The sequence below is a fragment of the Crocuta crocuta genome, unplaced genomic scaffold, assembly GCF_008692635.1.
Source record: "Crocuta crocuta isolate KB4526 unplaced genomic scaffold, BGI_CrCroc_1.0 scaffold3, whole genome shotgun sequence".
Taxonomy (NCBI): domain Eukaryota; kingdom Metazoa; phylum Chordata; class Mammalia; order Carnivora; family Hyaenidae; genus Crocuta; species Crocuta crocuta.
The window spans coordinates 6,891,318-6,912,567 of NW_027529934.1; the positions used below are offsets into that span (position 1 = coordinate 6,891,318).

Here is a 21,250-nt window from a genome sequence, read left to right on the forward strand (position 1 = left end):
CCAAAGGGCCGTTTTGATCACCCACCACAAAGAGACCTCAGCTGTGCCAGATTTTATCACAGCACTGTGTCGATTTCCTGGACAGAATTTTACACAGTCTAACATAATTTTAACTATTCCATGCTTTAGCGGTGTCTGTTTTGTCTTCCCCACAAGTGAGTTCTGGGAGGGCAGGCACCCTGTCCATTTTACTGCTGCACGATCCTCTGTCCCACTCCTACTTGTCCCATGGCAGGGGGTCAATATGTATTTATTAACTGGAGGGCAACAGTATTTAATTTGCTGGTCTTGGGACAACAGAAGAGGTTCAGGATCTGCCCCCCCCACCCCCGGAGTTTGGTTATAAGAGGTGCACCGGAGTCTGAGGGCGCACCTGGCGACAGCTGCCCGCTTTTGGAGAGTTCAGTGGGCTCCTTCCTCACTGCTCTGGCCCCTGTCCAGACGCTCACTCCTGGTGTCCCCCCTCCCTAGCCTCTGCGGCAGGTCTGAGAAGGCCTGTAGGGAGCTAGTGAGCACCAGGTGCTGCTTGCACGGCTGGGAAAATGCCATGTGGGAGGCTCCCTACTGCCTGGTACAGTCCTGTCTTATCCTGAGGCTTCCGAACGTGAGTGTTTGACACTCAGCAAGGCCAACAGCATGGACTCGGTGCTTTGTCAGCTCAGGGGAGGTGGGGAGCATTCAGGGAGAGGAGTCCAGATGAGATTTTAAAAGACACTGCTGTTTGAGGTGACAGGGGATGGCCCATTTTAGGGCCCAGGGTCTCACTTGGGAGTCAGTGGATAAAAGAATGATTTAGTAGCTGGAGAAAGGGAAATCAGCTTCTGAGGCTTTTTTCCAGCTGCTCAGCCATAATGCAGTCCAAGAGCTGACCTTTAATGTGGGCATGAGCGGCCAACCTGCTGGGACAGGCCAGCAAAATCAAGNGCAGCAGGACCAGCGATGTGTGGGGAGAGCATGAAAGCTGTCGCTCCCCCCCGCCCGCCCTGGGCAGGGTGGGCAGGCGCCCGGGCCCATAGAGTGCTGGGTGCCACGGAACTGCAGACAATACTTAGTCACACTCAGCAAAGCCCATTTCATATAAATGGCCTAATTTGGGCCTCTGAAGAGCAGCATACATCACCTCTACTTCCTAGATGTGGAAACAGGTGTGAGAGAGGTTGGATGAGTTAGTTACCTGAGGCCCCTGGCTAGTTAGTGGCAGGACCAGGATGGGAAGTTGGGTTTTCTTGTGCTGGGGTCAAGCCACAGCGGTGTTTTGTGAGCTCATGAGGTTGCAGCACCCCTGGAGATGATGTCCACCCTTTCTTTCTGAATCTTCCTCCTTCTCAGAATCAGGTCCATCATCCTCAGTTCCAATCAAATCAGTTACTGAGAGCCTTCAAAGGGCTTGACCCAGTGCAGATTCTGCTGCCTTACTCCACCAGTCCATGGGGACCAGGGGCTTCTCATCGTGGACTCAGCCCCCCAGGAAGCCTCAAGACCCTGGGATTTGGAGCACCGCAAGATGACGATTCTGTAGTCAAGTGTTCTCTTCCAGGCCATACCCTCAGGGGGATGAAGAGCCTGTATGTTTGTAGAAGACGGCTGATGCTACTGAAACCTCCTTCAAGTTCATTGGCCTGACTTGGATGGTATTTCTTTTTGTCCCAGAGAGGCTGTGGTAGGTCACATTAATGGCCCTTCTTCTTCCCTCTCTCTTTATCCAGGCCCTTTGCCATGTGAATTTGTAGATTTCATTTCCTTCTTTCTTGCATCTGGGACTAGTCATGTGACTTGCTTTGGCCAATGGAATAAGGTAGAAGTGACTATAGTTTCCAGCTTAGACCTCAAGAGACCTTGTTTCCACTTGGCCTCTTGTTCTCTCCCCAGAAAGAACATGCCTGGGCTGGCTGCTGGTTGATGGTAGGAAGATGGTGAGAGACATTTGGAGCAGAGCTGTCCCAGCTAAGGGCCAAGCAGCCAGAGAACCCCCGGCAGATCGGCCGATTCCAGGGAGGCAGCCTGCACTAGCCACTCCACAGAGCCGTGTGGGCTATAATTATTGAATTTTGTATGCCACTGGGACGTTGTGGCTGGTAAGCAGCAGTCTGCCAGTGGTAGCTCACAGATAGAGGGACACTTTAAGAGTTAGTCAAGTACCAGAACTCTCTCAGACAAACTAACTCAGTATATTATATAGAAAAAGAAAAAAAAAAAAAGTAAGAAAGTTGATTGACCAAAGCTTAGCTCAGGAAGGGACCTCAGAATCCTGAGTCCTACTCTTCATCTTGCAAGTAAAGAAACAGAGCCCCAGAGACGTGAAGTGACTCATTCCAGGCCACACATGTGTGTATTGAGAAAAGACGTCCAGTTTCCCCATCCATGCCTGCCTCCTTGTACATTTCAGATGGGCACACTGGACTGGTGGGCAAAAGTCAAGGGTGCGATGTGCTTCACAACCATGCTCTTGAACTCTGAGCCCTGAAACCTCTTGGACTTGGAGATCTGAAACTAAGTAATTAGCCTTAAAGCAGGAAGCAAATCCAAGTGACCACTTCGCTTTTCAGTAGTGGTCTTCTGTCTCCAAATGACAGCCAGTTGCAGCTTTCAGCTGCTAAGCCCCAATAGTCACTTTTGAGCTCTACAAGGCCAAGTGTGTTCTGTTTCCAGAAAAATGTGCTATGGCCTCAGGACTGTTCAGGCAGTTGGATTATACTCTAGGCTCTGGCATTGCCCTGCCCCTGGGGTCTGAGAAATGCTTCTTTGAATTCTGGGCATGGTATAGAACCATTGGCTGGTGTCTTCCTGTGTAGATAATTGCATCTCTTGTACATCTGTTCTCTCAGAAGTGAGACCGGAGTGGGGAAGTTCCAGGTTGCATATATTCAGACATTTGTGAAACTCTCTTTTCCTGAATAGAACATGATGGGTTTAACAATCATGCTTTTCTAAAAAATTTTTTAAATATTTACTTGTTTTTTTGGAGAGCAAGAGAGACAGAGCACAAGCAGGGAAAGGAGCAGAGAGAGAGGGAGACACAGAATCTGAAACAGGCTCCAGGTTCTGAGCTGTCAGAGCAGTCTTAAGCAGGACTTGAACTCATAAACCACGAGATCATGACCTGAGCTGAAGCTGGTGCTTAACCAACTCAGCCACCCCGATGCCCCAGCAATCGTACTTTTCAATAATTCCTCTGTTCCAGGGTCTTCCATTGACCCTGTCTCCTTTTTGTTCTCTTGTTAACAAGAAAAGCATGCATTAGATTTGTGCTGGGAGGAGGGGAAGGTAGGGGGTTCTAGGCAGCCATGTTGGAAAAGACTGGAAAAGAACCAACCCTACTGAGCCCTTCTGTTTGGCCCCCTCCTGTCCTCCTGTGAGCCTAGACTCTATCTAGGCTTCAGAAGGTCTGTGGGATTCCTGGGTCTGTTGGTCAGTGAGGACAGAGAGGCTGAGCTTGGGCTGCCGAAAGGAGACCCGGGGCCCCCTCCTGGTGCCCCAAGACACTTTGTGCTGCAGTTCTCCAATCTGGTTGCACATTAGAATCATTTGGGAGTTCTAAAGGACCCAGGCTCAGCCACCTCAGGCAATAGGATCAGAATCTTGGGGGGGTGGTGAGAGCTTAAGCAAGGTATTTTTTTAGTATAATTTATTTAAATCATGTTTTCAAAAAAATGATTATTATTTATTTTGAGAGAGAGAAAGAGAAAGAGCATGTGCTCGCATGCACTACACTCAAGCACAAGAAGGAGAGGGAGAGAGAGAATCCAAAGCAGGTTCCATGCTGTCAGTGCAGAGCCTGATGCAGGGCTCACTCACAGAAACTGTGAGATCATGACCTGAGCCGAAATCCAGAATTGGATGCTTAACGGACTGAGCCACCCAGATGCCCCTATTTAAATCATGTTTATACAATTTTATTTTTAAATAATGGCTGTGGTTAGCAATGGGTTCAAAGAATTCATGAAAGATTAACAATCAGCTCTCCCAAACCTACATAAGGCAGCCCTAGCATGCCATTTCATATTCCAATGAGCCCCAAATTTCTATTTCCAACCAAGAACTCTATCTGAGTCCCTGGCTTATATAACTAACCTCCTACTTCTCCATTTCTATGACTCACAGACCTCTCAAACTTAACATATCCCAAACCAAATTCTGTATCTTTCCCCCTCATGCTGCTTTCCTTCAGGGTCCCTATGTCACCATTCAGATGTCAAACCAGAAACCTTGGGCCATCCTTGTCATTTTTGCCTCCTCAGTGCTACTTCTGCCCATTGCCCCCATTTCATCTGTTACCAAGTGTGAATCCGTCCTACCTCCAAATGTATCTTGAATCCATCTACCTCTCTCCATCTTCTGTAACATCTCCCTGGCCCAAACTACTAGCATCACTCCCTGGAACTACTACAGCAGCCTCTGACGTAGTCTGCCTAATTCTGGTCTTTCTTTCATCCAGCCATGTTCCATGAAAAGTCACAGTAAACTTTTTAAAATGTAAGGGGTACCCTCTGTTTAAATCCCTTAGGCTTTTCCTAGTGCTCTTAGGATAAAATGCTTACTCATCACCATGGCCTATAAACAAAGTCCAGTGAGGTCTGCCATGACCATTACTATTGGGCTCAAGCCACACTTATTCAACATAGCCCTCTCAGTTCTCTTCCAATCAAGCTCCTTCCTTTAGAGCTTTCACATGCACTCTTTTCTTCTTCGTGGAGCTCTTCTTTCTCTCTCTCTTTTCAATTAAAGCATAACTGACATACAATCTTACATTAGTTTCAGGTCTATTAATATAGTGATTTGACATTTGTATACATTGCAAAATGATCTCCATAATAAGGCAAGTAATGGTCTGTCGTCTTACAATGTTAATGCAATATTATTGAGTATATTCCCTATGCTGGACATCACGCCTCCATGGTTTATTTATTTAAGAACTGGAAGTTTGTACTTCTTGGTCCCCTCCACCCATTTTGCACCCCCTGCCAAGCCCCCTCTCCTCTGACAACCTCTAATCTCTTCATTGTAACTATGAATCTGGGTTTTATTTTGTTTTGTCTATTTTGTTTTGCAGATTCCACATATAAGTGAAATCACATGGTCTTTGTTTTTCTTTGTCTGACTTATTTCACTTAGCATAATGCCCTCTAAATCCCTCCATGTTGTTGCAAATGGCAAGATCTCATTCTTTTTTTCTTTGTGGCTGAGTAATATTCCATTGTGTATATGCACCACATCTTCTTTATCCCTTCTCCTATGGACGGACACTTAGCTTGCTTCCATATCTTGGCTATTGTAAATAATGTTGCAATGAACACAGGGGTGCATATATCTTTTTTATTAGTGTTTTCATTTTCTTCAGATAGATACCCAGTAGTAGAATTGCTGGATCATATGATAGTTATATTTTTATTTTTTTGAGGAATCTTTATACTGTTTTCCAGAGTGGCTGTACCAGTTTGCATTCCCACCAACAGTGCACAAGGGTTCCCTTTTCTTCACACCCTTGCTAACACGTGTTATTTCTTGTGTATTGGAATTTAACCATTCTAAGGTGTGAGGTGATATCTCATTGTGGTTTGATTTGTATTTCCCTGAATGAGTGATGTTGAGCATCTTTTCACGTGCCTGTTGGCTATCTATCTTCTTTGGAGAAATGTCAATTCAGATTCTCTGCCCATTTTTAATTGTCTTTTGCTGTTGTTATTGTTATTGAGTTGTAAGAGTTCTTTATATATTTTGGATATTAACCCCTTATTGGATCTATGATTTACAAATATCTTTTCCTGTAGCCTCTTTGTTTTGTTGATGGCTTCCTTTACTGTGCAGAAACTTAGTTTGATCTAATTTGAACAAAGCATTTTTGTAAAAGTCCTCGGTTCTCATATGTAAGAGTTGGATCCATTGCTTTCAGAGATGAATCTGTTAAGAGCCACTTGTAGGTACTTTGACCAAATGCTGTTTGGAGGCATACGTTGATGAAGAAGTTCTGTGGGTTACTACTGCCTGTAGTAGTCTGAACCATGCCACCCAAAGATATCAGGTTCTAATCCCTGGAACATACAAATATCATCTTATCTGAAAAAAGTGTGTTTGCATATGTGATTGAATTAATAATCTTAAAATGGGAAGATTATCCTGGATATTTTTGGGGATCCCTAAACACAATCATGAATATCCTTATAAGAGGAGCCAGAGGGAGATTATGCAGACACAGAGGAGAAAGTGATGAGAAGATGGAGCAGAGAGACTTAAGGATGCTAGCCTTGATGATTGGAGTGATATGACCACAAGTCAAGGGATACTGGAAGCCACCAGAAACCAGAAGAAACAAGGAACAGATTCTTTTTAGAGCCTCCACAGGGAGCACAGCCCTGCCAACCCCTTGATTTTGGTCCCATGAAACTGATTTCTGACTTCTGGACTCTAGAATGGTGAGAGAGTCAATGTGTGTTGTTTTGAGCCATGCAGTTTATGGTTATTTGTTACAGCAGCCACAGGAAACTAAGACACTACCTGCCTCGAGAGGCCCTTCAAGCTGTCAAGTCAGTGTTACCCTTTATTGGTAACATCCCCTAGCTCAACACATAACTCACATCAATCCAATCAATCAACCAATCCAATCAATAGCCAACAACTATTAAGGAGGGGACCAGCCTCATTCTAGATAAAATGGAAATTACAAAACAGGATGGGCAGTGGTGTGGGGGACAGTTAGGACTGCAATTGTGTCAGCAGACAGGGCTGGCATCCCTTGTGATTTTCTACCTACTGGTCATATGATAATTAGAGGAACCATATATAGACCTGGGAGAGCTTATATGGGCAAGAAGATGCGGATGAGGGAAAGGGGGAAGAATCCTGGAAAGAATAGAATAGTTTGAAGATAGGACTATGCCAAAGATTTTGTGGAAACAAGCGCACAGACAGTGCATGGCTGGAGCCAAGGCATGAAGCAAGAAGGTTGTTCTCAAACGTTAGTGTGTTGAATTATTGAGTGGCATTGTCTAGGAATTTGTACTTAATAGAAGCTCCTGGATTATTCTCATTTAGGTGATTTACTGATTACATTTTTAGAAACACTGAGTTCAGGTCATTGGTATAGAAAGTTGAAAAATTGATTATAATCAGGCTTATTGACTCTTCAAAATTAGTAAAGCTTTAAATATTATTTGCTTTACTATGCAGCATTTTGTTTATAGCAATACCATATCTTAATCCACGATAAGGATTATAATGAAAATCATCAGTTCCCATTCCATGTCTTCCTATCTCAGATTCCCAGAGGCAACTTATTTCAATTCAATTCTTTTGGCTATTTATTCTGGTGTGTAGCCTCCATATTTCCAAATGGCCTGTGTGTACTTCTACGTCCTGATTTTTCAATCTGAGGCATTCTCTATTGACTTTCCACCACGGATAATAATTAGCTTTTCTATTCATTTCCCTGACCCTTTCAACAGATCAAATTCTCTCCCTCCACTTTCTTCCAATAGTTATAATGTTTGGTTAAGTGAAATTCAGTGTGTTGATTTCTAGGCAAAATTGTTTCCAGCCAAGCCATATGGTGATGATGACTACATTTGCTTCATTATATCACTTAGATGTCTTTTGGAATAATAAATTGCTTAGTTTTAGTTTTCCAGGTACCTGTGGCAGAGACAGCCAGCTGTGTCCTGACATCCTTTCTTTCCTTATTCTGGAGAGTTGTAGGTGTGCATTCAGCCACCCAGCTCATGCTATAGTTCCTAGGCTCCCTTGTAGCTGGGTACAGTCATTGTGGCTAAGTTGGGCCAATAGGAAGTGAGCAGATATGGCAACACCCGAGTCATGCCCTTAAAAGTAGGAGTGTACCTTCCTCTCTCTCCTCCCTCCTTTCTGTTGTAGAAACGCAGATGTGGTGTCAGGAGCAAGATCAGGCAACTTAAGACTCTAGGTTGGAAGTCATAAAGGACAACATGATTGAAGATGATTGTATTACCATGAGAAAGAAATAGGCTGTCATCCTTTTTGAATTTCTGCCCCAGTGGGTGCTTTGCGGCCTGTGTTAACAGCTGCTACAATGTCCAGGGGCAGATTTTCCATGAAACTAGAGGATCTTAAGCTTCAGGGTTTTTTTTTGTTTGCATAGGTCTCTTTCAAAGGCTCTGCTAGGGACTCTAGACATCTTGTATTTGTGGTTTTTGTATTTTTTTCATGAAGGAAGCCCCTTTACCCCCAATTATATAAGCTTTAGTCCCTCCCCCCCAAAGTGATTCTACCCCTCTCTGTACCTAACGTAGAAAATGCTAGCTCTCCACTAAAATCCATTCTGCCCTTCCTTGGACCTCAGTTAGGCTCCCTTTCCCAGTCTATCTTCTGGTTAAATATGGCCCTATTAGTGACAATGATGGCTGCTGCCTCCAGGCCTGGCTCATAAAAACCTCCTCCGGTTTCCTCCATGGTCCATTCTGGCTGACTGGGAAGGTGACAATTCGGATGTCCTTGGAAGGTATGTTTGAAAGATGTCAGAGCATCCATCAGCAGGGTCCCTGATGAATCCGTGATGAGAACAATTCCCAAACATCAATATCTGCACAGGACTGTTACACCAAAAGGAAATAAACCTGTCTTTAAGCCACTGACTTTTTGGGGATATACTTGTTTCTGCAGACCGGCTTGCTCTAATACAGTACTATCATTAATCAATTCCCATCCTCCAGAACTCGAAATCTCACTGCAGCAGTTAATCATGTTGGGAAATCTACTAGTTCCAATTATTTCTTTTGGAAAGTTTTCTGGAGATTGCTGAGTACCTTCTCTAATCAGTTTTCCTACCAGTTCTACTGTATAGCTGTTAACAGTTATCATCATTTTAGGGAATTCCCTTTGCTTCTCTCTTGTATTAGGGCCTATTTTCTGGATCCTCTGTCTTTATTTTCTTTTCTTATTTATTCTTTTGTTTTGCTGTGACATATCTTCCAGCAGCATTCTAAGAAAGAATGCATCAGTGATAAAACTGGAGAAATTTTGAATGCCTGATTTATATTCTTGTTTTACAGCTAATGTTTACTCTTAATTTATAGTTTGATTGAGTATAACATTCTCAGTTGGATGGTTTTTCTTTCCAAATTTTTAAGGCATTGCTCCATTGTCTTCCCAAGTTGTTGCACACAAGTTCAATGCTACTCTTTCTTCTTTTCTTAGTAGGTGATATGATTTTCCCTCTGAAAGATTTCAGAATACTCTTTTTGTTCTCTGTGCTCTTATGTTTAAAATATATCACTGTAAGTCATTTTTCATACTATCCTATAAGGGTACAGCAGGCTGTTTTAAATTAGAAATTTAAGCCTTTTAGTTCTAGGAAAGTTTTGTGTGTGTGTGTGTGTGTGTGTGTGTGTGTATGTTTAAATAAAATTTTTCTGTTCTCTCTGGAAGTTCCCATAATTCAGATTTTGGCTCTTTTGGAATGATCTCCTTAATTTTGGGGGGAGATTTTCCCAGTGTTAACTTCTAACACTTTTATTGAAATTTTAATTCCTTGATTGNGAAAGAGGGAGAGAGAGAGATGATCCCAAGCAGGGTCTGCACTGTCAGCATAGAACCCAACCTGGGGCTCAAACCCACGAACTGTGAGATCATGACCTGAGCCAAAATCAAGAGTTGGAGGCTTAACTGTCTGAGCCATCAGGGGCCCCTTCCTTGATTGTGTTTTAATTTCCAAAGATTGTTTCTTTTCCCTGAATCAATCAATCTTATTTTTTCCCCCTAGTGTCGCATTCTTTCATGAATATAGTATCCTTTATCTCCCTGAGGACACAATTAGAGTTTTTTAAAAATGTTTTCTTTTCCTTCTTGCAGTGTCTCTTTTACCTCTGAATGCCTTTTTAAATTCCGGTTTGGTTTGGATTTTTTCTGCCATGTTTAAAGATTCTTCAAATGTCTGGTAATTCTTGGCTAACTTTTCATATATAGGAGAGAGATATTCAGTCTTTTTGGAATGTCTGAGAGATTTGTTGATCAGCGGGCTTCCCTATAGCCAATTTACTTATAGACCCTGAGATGTCAGTCTCTCTAGGATTTTACTATGGCTTGGTTTCCTTATAGAGAAATCCTCCTTTCTCTTGCCTTGTAAGCCACTATGACTGGTTGCTTAAAAGGGAAAGGGGCCTGTGGTGGACATGGAGCTCCATCTTCAATGAAGGCCTTTTTGGATTAGCTTACTGGATCACATCAGAGTGTTGTTAGTAGGTAGACTTTAGCTGTCATTTCCTTTATGGATAGTCTCAGTTGCAGAGAGCCCTTTCCAGATCATGTCCTTCCAGAGTGGCTCATGTCTAATAATTGATCAAGGTAGTGATATAAGGACCTGACATTTTTTTGGCCCATTGTGGGACAACTCTGTTGGACCATTTCAGCTTTAGACCTCCCCATGGAGTTGTCTGAGGCTGTCAGACTATTTTTCCCTCTGCCCCATCCTTTTCCCTTCCACAGGCATCGATCCCAGGAGCACTCCCTAATAAACTTCCTGAACACTAAACTCTTTCTCACAGTCTGTCTTCTAGATGACCCAACTTGCAATAGCTTCTTAAGGAACATTCCATAAAAGTAGGTACAAAGAGAGGGCTTTGGAGCTGGATCATTCACCTCCCATTTGACCATGAGGATCCCATCATTGGTTATCAGACAGTCCCTGGTGCAAGTTCAATGGTTAAAACTTTCACCAGTGGTGAGGGGCACCTGGGTGGCTCTGTTGTTTGTGTCTGACTCTTGATTTCAGCTCAGGTCATGATCTCAAGGTTGTGTGATTGAGCTCTGCACTGTGTTGGGCTCTGCACTGAGTATGGAACCTGCTTGGAATTCTTTCTCTTCCTCTGCCCCTCCTGCTCTCCTCTCTCTCTCAAATTAAAAAACAAAAACAAAAAAAACTTTCATCAGTGGTGAATTGGATGGTGTACCAGTAGAATAAAATGTACCAGTTGGTTCTATATGTCAGGTTTTTGAAAAATATGAGCGAAAATACTGTAAACACAATTGGATTGTGTATTAATTTTCTATTGCTGCTGTTACAAATTACCACAACCTCAGTGGCTTATACAATTTAAATTTATTATCTTAAAATTCTATAGGCCAGAAATCAGACCAGGTCTCACTGACCTACCTACAAGTCAAATGTTGGCAGGACTGCATTTCTTTCTGAAGGCTCCAGGGAAGAATCTGCTTTCTTGCTTTTTATAGGTCTTAGTGGCTGACTATATTCCTTGGTTCATGGCTCCCTCCCTCATCTTCAAAGTCAGTAATGGTAGGAGGAGTCCCTCTCATTCTGCCATCTCTAGTTTTCTGCAACCTGAAAAGATTCTCTGCTTTTAAGGACTCATATGATTAGATTGGGTCCACCTAGGTAATCCAGGATAATCTTCCATCTCAAGGTTCTTAACCTTATTCATGTTTGTAAAGTCCTTTTTACCATGTAATTTCACATATTCATGAGTTCTGAGAAATAGGGCACAGAAATCTTTCCGGNCTGCTTCTGCAGATGGCTATTGCTAAGCTTTATGACATGTTAGAAAAAGAAAACAAGAGACTGAGAGCAGTTAACAGCCAATTCAAACCATGTGAAAGCTTCCTTGTTTCATATCAAGAAGCTGTCATTCTACAGAGGAAGCACAGAGAAAATGGAGGCCAAGACTTAGTACCTAATGATCAGAGTGGCTGATCTCCAAAGAAGGCTAAAATTCCCCAACACAGTAGGTATGCTATGCCAAGATCAAGATCCTGGTTGGGAAAGGATGGGACCCTGCCACGTGGATATCTGGGTCAATGTCTTCCAAACTCAACTTCTCAGATTCCTTTGAACTCTCTGGGCCTGCCAAATTTGGCAACTATCCCTTTAAAAATCTAGTACTTCCACCCATGCTTGAAGACAATGCAGAAGCCTCTTATCTGCAGGACAAAATGTGTTGCCTACCCTTCAAGATTTGTCCCTGATTCCTCCTGGCCACTGGGCTGATGACTAGAGTTAAGTCACAGAACAAGCCAGTCAGGGACAGGCTACTCGAAAGGGGAGGAAAGGGACTATCTCCCAAATCTAGCCAGTATGTACTGAAAGGAGCCAGAGGAGTACTCGATCATGAATGCCAGAATGTAAGATCGAATAGGGGAAAACATTGATTTGGAAATGCTCATAAGGTATATAATATATTCAGATGGTGTAAACTTGCTGCTGTAATGGCTCTTAGAGGCATATAAAAAGTGATGGTCTACCTTTACGGGGTCAAAACTCCAGAATGGTCATCATAAATGGTAGAGAAGGAATTGAAAGACTCAGGGATACAGACATGCTGCATGGATATACCAAGTGAGTCTTGGAAACTCACTAGATATTGTTTAAAGAGGATATTGTTTAAAGAGTGCATAGACAGAGAGGCACCAACATCGAACAGTGATGTTTTGTGGCCTTTGTGGGCCTGAGCTGGTGGAGGAGGGACCATTACAGAACTAGGCTCACTGAAAGCAGAGGAAATAGGACCCCAACACAGCAGAGGCCAAGTTGCAGCACTCACTCTTCAGAAGTTATTTGTGGCTGCAATGATTGTAATGAACAGCAGAGACATTACTGTGGATACAATTATTATAGTGAGTGGCAAGTTCAGAGTGGTAGCCAAGTGAGCCTGACCCACAAAGAGTTGTGGAGATGGTTAATAGAGCACTGTGCCCTTAGGGGTAAAATATATGTGCAGCAAATGAGAGTACTACTCAACTTGTATCAGCAAAAGAAGCCAAAGATAGATGATCACCTGCCCAGCAAAAAGTAAGGGTCCCTAACTTGGTGTCTGGATCTGAGCTAGTTTTCAGACTCAGGACCCACTGATTGAAGGAGAGGCCATGTCATCAGGAAAAAGGACCCTGTAACACCTCTGCAAGTATACGTGTAAATGATTCAATCAGTCCTTCCCCCTAAAAGGATCTATAAAATTTTACTCTGATAATTATACTCTAGGAAAAGGAAAATACCCAAATATTTTATGGATACTTAGACATAGAGTTTGAATGGACATTGATTCTCAGAGGCTTGAAATATCACCAAGTTTCTCCAGTTCAAGTTGGCATAGGAAGACCACTTAATACATCAAGTTTTGGCCAGGTCTAGCTCTCAGTGCTTCTACTGAGTCTCGTGGACCCATCTGTTGTCATTTTCCCTGTCCCAAAATGTCTAATTGGAATGGATATAGTTCATTGTAAGGTGGAAGTGGTACATCAGATTGAATATGAATAGAACCAGAGAACACATCTAAATTGCATGAGCAGGTAGCTCAGATATCACATAATCTACCACTATTTCACCACAGTCCCCTTCTTAGGTCACACTTATGGCCATATGAAAGAATCCTTTATGGCTAGCTGACAGAGAAGGAAAAGCCCAATCTTGGATTATAGATATGTCAGCTTGGTATCTGGGCTCAAGCCAAAATATGTACAGTAGCTGTACTGCAGCCTCTCTCAGAGGTAGCCTGGAAAGACAGAGGTAAGGGCAAGTCCTCCCAGTGGATGGAACTTCGAGTGTTACATTTGGCCATCTACTCTGTGTGGAAAGAGAAGTGGCTCCAAGATATATATGGCCTTACAGGTAGAGGCAAATAATCTAACTGATCAGTGACCTAAAAGGAGAAAGATTACAATGTTGAGAAGAAGGATGTCTGGGGTAGAAGCATATTGATGAATATGTGGGAACACATAAGAAGTATAAATATCTTTGTATCATATGCTGATACCCATAAGAGTGCTTTTGCCATGAGAGAGATGCTAATCAAGTAAGTAGATAAAATGACCCAGAGAGTTGATGTCAGTCAGCTTCTGTCATTGGCCATCATAGTGCTGTATGATGAGAATAAGAATGAGGTGGCCATGGTGGCAGATACTGAGGCTAAACTGGGGTCAAAAGCCTGTGATCCCATTTGCCAAAGCTAATCTAGCTACTACTGCTACAAAATATCCAACTTTACAGCAAGGGAAACCAATGCTTGCCCTCAACTTAGCACCATTTCTTGAGGTAGCAAGTTGACTACATTGGGTCTCTTTCACTGTGAAAGGACCAGCAATTTGTTCTGACATGAATAGAGACACATTCTGAGCATGGGTTTGCATTTCCTGCCAAGCCACTATCTGAGAGTATACATGAGATCCCACATAACATCATAAGATCAGGATAAACATTTTACAGAAAGGGAGGTACAAGACTGGATCCATCACCATGGAACATATTGGTTATATCACATGCTGGGCAGTCTCTAAAAGCTGACAGGATGGTAGAGCTTTGGGGTGGCTTGTTGAAGAAACAGCTGAAGCTCCAGGTCAGAGGTGATACTTCAAAGATGAAGTGTCATACTCTAGGATGCAATATACACCTTGAATCAAAGACCTTTATATGATGCTATGTCCCAAATTGGAAGAATTCATGGATCCATGGACTAAGAAGGATAGAGGCCCTGCTTATGATTATTCTCAATGGCCCACATAAAAAATTTGTGCTTTTTGTGCCTACAGTTCTGGGTTTTGCAAGTTTAAAAGTCCCCATCTCCAAAGTGGGAACATTTCTGTCTACCAGGGGACTCAGCAAGAAACTTTAAGCTATAACTTTAGCTGCCACCTGACACTTCAAGTTCCTTTTGTTCAGGGATCAGCAGGCAAGAAGTCACCATCTTGACAAGAATGACTGACCCTAATTATTATGGGAGGTAGAGCTGCTATTACACAACAGAGACAGGGAGACAGGTAATTCCTTGGGCACCTCTTTTGTATTCCCTTCCTTAACTGTGATGGTAAATGGACAAGTGCAGCAATCCCAGCCTGAAAGGGCAATGTGAATAGGGCTCAGACCCTCAGGCTTGAGGGTCCAGTTTATGCCAACAGCATGAAGCCAGCAAAGATGCTAACTGAAGATGTGAGGACATCTCAACAGCCACAAAAGATAATGACGGAAGGAGAAAATGCATAGAGGATGAGCCTCTGAGAGCAGTTGCAGCAGTGGGAGCTGTAATTTGTTCCATTAATTTTCCTTCTGAACTTTAATTTGTCTCATTAATCTTCCACTTGTAAGTCTCCCCCAGGGAGAGAGGCCCATGAGAACTGAGGCAAATTTAACAGCATTTGCCAACAAAGTACTTCCCTGAAGTCCTTACCACATTCTGATGACATGGGTGGGGTTCTCAAAATGAGTTAGGATATAGAGAGCTTTATCATTTCATTATCTTGGATATGGCTACTTAGAATTTCATGTGCTTCTCATTAATGCTCTGATGGTCAATTTGATGTGTCACCTTGACTAGGTTAAGGGATGCCCAAAGAGCTGAGGGTGTCTGGAGGGTGTTTCTGGAAGAGATTAGCACTTGAGTCCATAGACTGAATAAAGGATATTGCTCTCACCCATGTGGTGGGCATCATCTAATCCTTTGAGGACCGAGTAGAACAAAAAGGTGGAGGAAGGGTGTATTTTCTCTCTGTGCCAGTGGGGACATCCATCTTCTCCTGCCCTCAGGGAGCAGTGCTTCCAGTTTTTGGGTCTTTGGACTCAGATTAGGCCTTAAGTCATTGTCTCAGGTCTTTGAGTTTGGACTAGAATTGCACCATGACTTTCTTGGGCCTCCAACTTGCAGATAGCAGGTCGTGGGATTTCTGAGCTTCCATAATGTCATGAGCCAATTCCTTATGATGAATATTTCACACACTTTCTCTCTCTATATATAAATATCCATTGGTTCTGCTTCTCTGGAGAACCCTGACTAATATATTTTCCATTCCCCATTGGACTCTCAGCTCTCATTACCCCTTCCACTCCCATTCCATTCAGAGATACAAAGATTTCAACCACTTTCAAACAATCAACAGGTACTTTATGAACAGCTTTGTTCAGCTCTGCACCAGGCCTTATGGAACCCACTGCAACAGTGTACTTCTTCCACCCCCTCCCTCCCTGCTAGATTGCAAATTCCACCGGATCATGGACTGTGTCTAGTATTCCCAGTCCTGAGACCAAAACCTGGCACTTTCTAGGTGTTCTATATATTATTTTTCAAATAAATGAAGGACATTTATTTTTTAAATAAAGAAATGGCCCTCAAGAAGCCTGCTACTTAGTGCAGGGTGGGGCTGGGGGGAAAAATGAGGAAGACAAGAACTTAAATCTGAAAAATAATTAAGCTCCATAAATCTTCTGGGTATAATTGGCTGCTAAATGAGTACTGTGGCACTAAATTGATATTTTACGAGGTTGGAGAAGGAAAGGCTTCATACAGAAAATAGGATTTCTTCTAGGCCTTGAAAAGAACATAATGTCTACACAACTGAGAATGTTTGGAACTAAAAGGGACTTATTCATTCAACACATAAGTACTGGGTATTTACTTGGTGCTTGATGCAGTGAACAAAAGAGATAAAAACAATCCCTGTCCTCATGGAGCTTCCACTATTATAGACAGAGACAAATGATAAGTAAATAAGTGAGTTCGTGGTATATTAGCAGGTGTAGGGAGCTTTGGGGAAGAAAAAAAATCAAAGAAGGATGACACAGAGGGTCAGCATGATGAGGATGGGTGCAATGACTAGTTCCCAAGAAGTGAGATAAGGAGCCATGCAGATCTTTCAGGAAGAGCATGCAGGCAGAAGGAACACAAGGTACAAGGGCTCTGAGGTAGGTATATGCCTGGTCTATGTGGCTGGCTCAGAGTGAACTAGAGCAAAACTAATACGTGGTTGGGTTTAAACTTTTTCTTTTATTCTGAGTGAGAGGGAGAAGCATTGGAAGGTATATTAGTTTTATTTTGCTGTGTAGCAAATTACCACAAACGTAGTGGCTTGAAACAGCATAAATTTATTATCTCATCCTTTCCAAAGGTCAGGATTCTGGCATGTTATCAGTGGGTCCTCTACTCAAGGTCTCACTAGGCTGAATCAAGGTGTCAGCTGGAGTTGCAATCTCATCTGAGGTTTTGGGATCCTTTTTCAAGTTCACTGATTATTGGCAGAAATCAGTTCCTTATAGTTCTAGAACTGAGATCCCTGCTTTCTTGTTACCTATTAGCCTGGAGTCATTCTCAGCTCCCAGAGGCCATTTCCCATTCCTTGCCACATGGCCTTCACCACAGCATGGCTGTTTTTGAGGGCATTTCTGCTGCTTTGACTTCCTCTGTCTCTACCTCTGGACCTTCTTTTTCTTTTTTAAATAGTTTATTATCAAGTTGGTTTCCATATAACACCCAGTGCTCATCCCCANTTAAAAGGGCCCACCTGATTAAACTGGGTACACCTACAGCAGGGGCAGGAATGTTGGGACCATTTTAGAATCCTGCTTACCTCAGAGGGCTTGAGCAGAAGAAAGGCAGGGTCTGACTTTAGTTTCGGCAGGATTGCACTGGTGCACTGGTGAGAATAGATGGAGGGAGATAAATAGACACTAGATGGCCAGCTAGGAGGCCATAATGAGATATTGGGATGGAGAGGGCTGAGAGTGTGTTGAGACTTACATGGCCAGGGAATGCCTAGAAACCTAGAAGGAGATTCTAGACATTTTCTTGATGACAAAAGGCACCATGGTAGCATTCTGAGTTGGGGACAAGTGTAACTTTAGATTCACCCATGCATAATTGCTCAGAGGCTCCTTGCGTCATCCTGTATAGAAAGATTTGCTTATAGTAAAAGCACAGTGATTACCAAGGAGCAAGAGGTGCAGCAGAGGTGAGTCAACATGCCTGGTTTGCTGAGGATGCTGCAGCCAGGTGTCACTTGAGATCCCCAAGAAATCCTCAAGCTCTGACTCAGGCCAATATCTCCATTCCCCTCTTGTCCATTCCCTTCTTTCCTCCTATCAGGGAAGATGTCTCATAGGGTCCCACAAGGTGGAAGGCAGAAGCAGTCTGAAAAGTGCGGCAGGGATGTGCCTGTGAATATCTACTAATCTGAGACTTGTTCCCTTTCCAGGAGGGAGAAGGAAAGAGAACAAGGTAGCATATTTGAGCAGGATTGCTGAGGACCAATGTGGACATTGATGTGAAAACATCTACCCCAGAGCAGGGCATAGAGTCGGTCCTTGATCCAGTGACGTTTACTGTGCTTCTGGTGACTAACATGCCATCCTTGTCTCAAGGAGTTTAGTTTTGTTGAACACAAGTTTTCAAATAGCCTGTGTGCTATTGCAAACACATGTGTGTATGCATGCGTGTGTGTGTGTGTGTGTGTGTGTGTGTGTGTGTGTTCTAAGGTCAGGCTGTCTGGGTTGAGATCCTAGCTCCAGCACTTAATTGCATGATGTTATGCAAATCACTGACCCCTGTGTGCCTTGCTTTCCTCTTTGTAAATGAGGTGATAATAGTAGCTGCCTCAGAGAATTAGTGTAAGGGTTGCTTTAATGGCATGAATTAACATTAGAACAGCACCTGGAATACAGGTATGCTACGGAAGTGCTTGATACATAAAACATGTAAATCTTAAAATCTCCAATGAGGTCTCTTCGTCTTGTGGTGTTCTTTCTCAATTCTTGCAACCACCTTGCACTGGGTGTGAATGGAGCTGAAGGGAGCTGAATTCACATTCACCTTTATGTGAATGTGAATGAAGGAGACAGGGGGCGGGGAGTGGGGAGGGGTTGGTGGCTACCGGAGCTCAGCCCAGAGCCAGGCTGACTGGCCTGCATGTGGCTTCCAAGCTCCACCCCAGACTACGGAGGCCTAGTTTCTGGGGACTGGAACTGGGAATGAGCTTTCAAAGCATCCTCGAGAGAGTATCACGATGGCACAGAGGTGTGCGGCAGACCTCACCAGGATCGACGTCGGACGCACTAGATCGTCAAAAAACTATGTCGCGGCAAGAAGCAAACGCCAATGCCTCCTCGTGGGTCGTTGCGTCCCGACGAAGCTCGGCAGTGTCCCGGGCTCCAGAAAGAAGGCCGATGGAGGATCCAAATCGAAGAGGTCAGGGGGTGCCTAAGAGCGGCGGAGGAAGCGGCTGGAGGTATCCATCTGGGCTCCCGCAGGCAGGGGCGGCTGGTGCCCGCGAACCGCCGCTCTGCTTTGGGGTAAAGTCCGTGTGGGTCGGCGCTGTGATCGGTCGTGGTGGGTCAAAAATACAAGAGATACAGAGTATAACGAACACAAAAATACAGATAATAAAAGGTTATCCAGAAGCGGAGGTCAGAATATTTGGTACCAGGGGAATGAAGACCAAGGCCAAAACAGCAATAGATAATGTTGTTAAACAACAAGAAAATTACAATCCCAAACCCAAAATTGATTTACCTGCAATTAAGAAAAACTTTTACATAGAGTCAGAAACAACAAGTTCAGTGACACAAGAGCAAGTGGCTATTTGGAGGAAAGAAAATTATAATGTGAAAAATGATCAGAAGCATCAGATACCAAATCCTACATGTACTTTTGAGGAGGCCTTTAAACATTACCCAGATGTCATGGACAACATTAAAAAGGCAGGATTCAGGAAGCCGACACCTATCCAGTCACAGTCCTGGCCAATAGTGCTGCAAGGAATAGATCTTATAGGAGTATCTCAGACTGGAACTGGGAAGACATTGTCATATTTAATGCCTGGATTCATCCATCTGGATTTGCAACCAGTAATTAAAGAAAAAAGGAACAGACTGGGGATGTTAGTCCTTACACCCACTAGGGAATTGGCTCTTCAAGTTCAAACGGAATGTTCTAAGTATTCATCTAAAGGCCTTAAAAGTGTTTGTATATATGGTGGAGGAGATAGAAATGATCAAATACAGGCACTGAAAAAAGGAGTCGATATTATCATTGCAACTCCTGGAAGACTAAATGATCTGCAGATGAATAACTTTGTCGACCTGAGAAGCATTACTTACTTGGTGTTAGACGAAGCTGACAAGATGTTAGATATGGGGTTTGAGCCCCAGATAATGAAGATTTTATTAGACGTGCGCCCAGACAGGCAGACAATTGTGACCAGTGCAACGTGGCCATATGCTGTCCGTCGACTTGCAGAGTCTTATTTGAAAGATCCTATGATTGTTTACGTTGGTACTTTGGACCTAGTTGCTGTAAGTACAGTGAAACAAAACATAATTGTCACCACAGAAGAAGAAAAGCGATCTCATATACAAGATTTTATAGAAAGCATGTCTCAGAAAGAGAAAGTCATCGTCTTTGTTAGCAGAAAAGCTGTTGCCGATCACTTAACGAGTGACCTGATTCTGCAACATATATCAGTGGAGTCCCTACATGGCAACAGAGAACAAAAAGATAGGGAAAGAGCATTAGAAAACTTTAAAACAGGTAAAGTAAGAATACTGATCGCCACAGATCTAGGATCTCGAGGTCTTGATATTCATGACGTCACACACGTTTATAATTACGACTTCCCCCGGAACATTGAAGAATACGTACATAGAGTAGGCCGGACTGGAAGAGCAGGGAAAACTGGAACATCCATTACTCTCATCACAAGAAATGATTGGAGTATTGCTGGCGAGTTAATATTCTAGAAAGAACACGCCAGAGCATCCCAGATGAACTTAGAGCAATGGCTGAACGATATAAGGCAAATAGACTGAGAAGAGAAAGAGAAAAATGGGGGGAAACCCAAGGAAAATATAAAATGTATTATTACTAATGCCCTTGTTAAAGTACCAGCTTACTTACAAAAAAGATTTCAAGACCTTAGAAACTTTCGGATATGTGGAAATACTGCAAACATACTGGTTGTATGAAGAGATGACTGATTCTAAAATAATAGTGTTAAATAAGATAGAATTCAGTATTTTATACCTTTAATAAAATCAAACATTTAAACTTAAAAAAAAATAAAAAAAATAAAAGCATCCTCGAGAGATTTTTAATATCTTACTAGCTATGGTATTTACTGATAGTATTGATTTGTCTTTTCTGCCTGTGTTTAATTTTCACTTTTGTCTGTGGAGAGTGAGTGCGTATGTGTGTGAGGGAATCCTTTGTCATCCACCTGCTCTCACAGAGCTATGGTAACAACTGGTTTGGGTGTGGGTTTTTGTACCAAAGCTCATTCCATTGTCAGTTTGGTGAATAAAGCTCATATTTGTTTCTGTGCTGCTGTTAAGACATAGAGAGCTTTCTTGTTTTTTCATTCTCTCTCTCAAATGCGGGCATGAGCACTTTCTGACCATTTCCTACATACTCTTCTGAGTCAGGTATATATATTTGACGACCAGCAGTGCTGATATAACTGATCCAGGAGGCTAGAGCAGGGAGTAGAAAGACAAAATCTTGGCTTGGTTTGAGGAGAGCAGGAG

General features: G+C 42.9%; 1 pseudogene; it reads left to right on the top strand.

Moving 5' to 3' along the window:
* Positions 1-18,802: 18,802 nt before the first annotated feature.
* Positions 18,803-20,725, top strand: LOC144230799 (putative ATP-dependent RNA helicase DDX43 pseudogene; annotated as a pseudogene).
* Positions 20,726-21,250: the final 525 nt, after the last annotated feature.